Consider the following 3,718-nt stretch of genomic DNA (forward strand, 5'->3'; position numbering starts at 1 on the left):
ATTTCTGGTCTTTCTTTATCTTTATATGCCCAACAACAGTCTGTTGTTTTTATACCACAGAAACACTGAAGATGAGGACAAAATTTGGGTAGTTATTGTTGTAAGGGATGAAGACAATAATAACTGAAAAAGTTTCCTTTCCTAGGAAATTGATATTGTTTATTTCCTTATATGAGGCTTATAGGATTTTTCTTTTCCTTTGACATTCAAAATGTTGACCCACTTTAAGAATTTTCATTGATTTTCCCTTGTACTTTATTAACTTTTTAGAACTAAGGGTCTAAATCTCCCATTGTTCAGGTCAAAATTCTTCTATAGGATTTTTTGTTAGCTTTTTGTCCATTTGCTCTGTTTTCTTCTGGAATTTAATATATAGTTATTATATATTATAACACCTTATAATTTTAAGATTTTTTTCATATTAATAATCTCTGCATAATTGAGTTAAGTGGTAGCTTTATTTAGAATTTTTTGATAATTTTCTTCCTTCTGTTTGCAATTTGTTATCACCTTTGGGCTCCAAGCAACTTAAAGACAAGACTGTGTTTCAGATCTGTATATTTCTAATTCCTAGTATAGTGCTTGGCCTAGAGAAGATGATAAATAGAGGTTTATTGAATTATACTGCAATAAAATTGCTCAAATATAAAAAAAAACTGAAAAATTATTAGGAAATAATTTTTAATGGTAATAATAAGTGTATCTTGGTGTAAAAATGACTGATATAAGCTGTATTAGCTGTGAAGTCTTTTCAGAAATTGTGGTATTATACAAGAACTTTACACTAGCACCAGTAACTTTAAAATCAAACACAGCTCAGCTCCAGCCTCCAGGCACATAACTGTAGTAGGAGTAAAAAGACACGTATCAAAGTATTGAAATAATGACTAATATTGGCCTAGGCTTACAAGGGGAAAGACCAAGCCAAGGGCTCTACATTTATACTCACATTTAATCTTCTCTATATATTTGATAGGCCTTTTATTTGCTGATGAGGAAGCTGAAGTTTAAAGGGTCATTAGCTAAAGGTCATACAACTAGTAAGTAGCAGAGCTGGGATTTGAGCCCAGGTCTGATTAATTCCAAAGTCTGTGATCTAATCATTAAACTTTTCCTTTTCCCAGTTCACCCAATGCTGAGGTTCAATGACACCGTAATATTTATTGGCTTATTTATTTATTTATTTATGTATCCTTTCCAGAACTCTGATTTGGTTCCATAAAATCTGAATCTTTAAGATTATAAGCCATGGAAATGGGAAGTTTACCCTAGATCTAAAACTATTAAAGTCAAAGTCATCACCCTTATCCTCATTATATTTGCTTTTATCCACATAATTAAATGCCTGTTGTTCACTGTGACTACAAAGAAGCAGAAGAGGGTCATGGTCCCACAAAAGACTTACACTTGCACAGGACAGAATAGTATGTATAGAGAGAGACATGGCCTCACATTGCTCCTTTTAAAACTATTTATCTTTGCAATTGCTAGGTGTGGTATTTCAAGTTACTCTTCATGATTCTTAGCAGGATAAAGAGATTCTGATGCTGGAAGGGCTGTTCCCAGTCATTCTTTATTTCAAAACTTTAAAAACCACACCTTGCCCATTGCAAGGCAGTTTAGACCCCTAGATTGGCCTCCCCAGGTCCTCCAAGCCTGCAGCCTGTGTCAGAATGATATGCTGAGGAACATGAGCTTTCTGTCTTGTGTTGCATCGTAGTGCCAAAGAGGATCATGGTGACTCTGTTTTGACCTCTTTCTTACTTGTTGGTGACTGGGGCTAAAGCTGCTTTAAGGAGTGGCAGTGATAGCAGAGATTATGAAAAGGATGAACAGGAAGCAGTATGGTATATTAATGAAGAAACTGAGCTTTGGATTTAGAAAGCCCTGGTTTCAAGTCCCTTCTCCACCAATTATTCACTCTATGACCTTAGACAAGTTCCTGGGCCTCATTGTTCTCACATTTTACATTAAGTACTGAATAAATAATAGTTATTACCTTTAACATGAATTCATAGGGTGGAGTGGGCTTTTTGTTTTCCTACCTAGCATTCATTTTTTCCTTCTTTTGGTAACAACATATTGATTTTCTTTTATCTTCTTTAGTGTAATTGCTGACCAAAGTTCTCTGTCCTCTCCTAAGCAAGGGGTGGACACATGGCTGGAGCTAAGCCAATTAGACTTTTTGGGGACTTTGAATCTTGAATTAATTGACACTCTGAAAAAACTGTCCATTGATTTGTGCTTTCTGGACCTCTAGAGCTGCCTCAATTGCTATCTTCTTTCAAACTTGGGACTTTGGCTACCTCATGTGTTTCTGTTAAAATCCTCTTTTGCAAAAGGTTGGCCAGCCTTAGTGTTGTTTACCCCCCCCCCCCAAAAAAAACCCCTGCAACATCTATTCAATCTTTTCCATTCATGTGTGATTGATTTATCTTTGATTTACTCTAAGAAACCAATCAATCGATTACTGTGGTCCTAAACATTCCTCTTGAAAATAATTGAATAATCATCCTAGGCGTTTCTTATATTATTTTATACTTCATTATGAAGTGTATTCATTTTCTCCAAAATGTTTCTGGGCAAATCTGGACTTCATGCCATCTGTGGTAACCTCATTCATAACTGAGAATAATGAATCTGTCTTCTCCATGATATGTGCACCTATGTTGTTGCTCTGCCTGTTCACTAGGCTGAATGTGCCCCGATTTTTCATCTGCTCTTATAGGGTTTCATTTCCAAACCTTTTCTTATCTTGGTTGTCCTCCTCTGAACTCTTTTAAGTTAGCTGGGAAGTGAACTCTATCCAATAATGTCAGTCATCATGGAGATCATGGAGGCCTCATCCTGTCCAGAAGGCAACCATGTAGCTCCAGGACCGTGACATTTATTGTCAATGCCTAAGGTAGCTGTGAATGATCTGGGTCTCCTGCCCAGGCACACCTTCACCGCGCAATAAACGGGAAAGGCTTAGAAGGCAGGTACCCACGAGTTCCGGGAAGAGTCATTGCTCAGTTGAGCCGCACTAATCAGTTTAATTTCTCTTTATGGCTACTTTGAACTGTAGCTTTTTTTTTTTTTAACTCCAAACACCAAAACTGGGTGATAGCTAATAATTATTGAGTGCTTACGATGTATGAGGCACTGTGCCAAATGCCTAACATTTATGAACTCATTTAATCCTTTACATTAGGGTATTATCTTCATTTTATAGATGAGAAAACAGTTATGCTGAGCCCAGGTTACATGGCTAGGGAGTGATGCAGCAGAAATTTTAACTCCTGGGTTTGATGTTGAAGCTCTTGCCCTTAACTATGACCTTTAATTGTTTAAATGCTCAACAGGAACAGGCTAGAAATAGTTGGACAAAAACTTAGTAAGGATTTGTGTTTTTTAAAAGGAAGAATCTTGCAATTCATGTAATATGGAAAAATAATTTCATGGTAAAAAAATGTGAGAAATGATTCATGCATGTTTTCTTTCCTGGGATTAAAAAATGAATATTGTATATGAAGGTAAGAAACCTGTTGAACCCACATTATCTAAATTTATTTGAACAGAAAATACCCTACTGTACCAAGAGTGCAAAAACATACAGTTGACTAAACTACTTGTTAAGGGGCTACACTAAAGTATGCATGCATCGTAATAAAAATACATTATTTTATAGGAAAGGAAACTGACTCCTGGAAAGATTTAGCTCTCCAAAGGTGTGTAT

Source organism: Myotis brandtii, unplaced genomic scaffold (assembly GCF_000412655.1).
Source record: "Myotis brandtii unplaced genomic scaffold, ASM41265v1 scaffold8, whole genome shotgun sequence".
Taxonomy (NCBI): domain Eukaryota; kingdom Metazoa; phylum Chordata; class Mammalia; order Chiroptera; family Vespertilionidae; genus Myotis; species Myotis brandtii.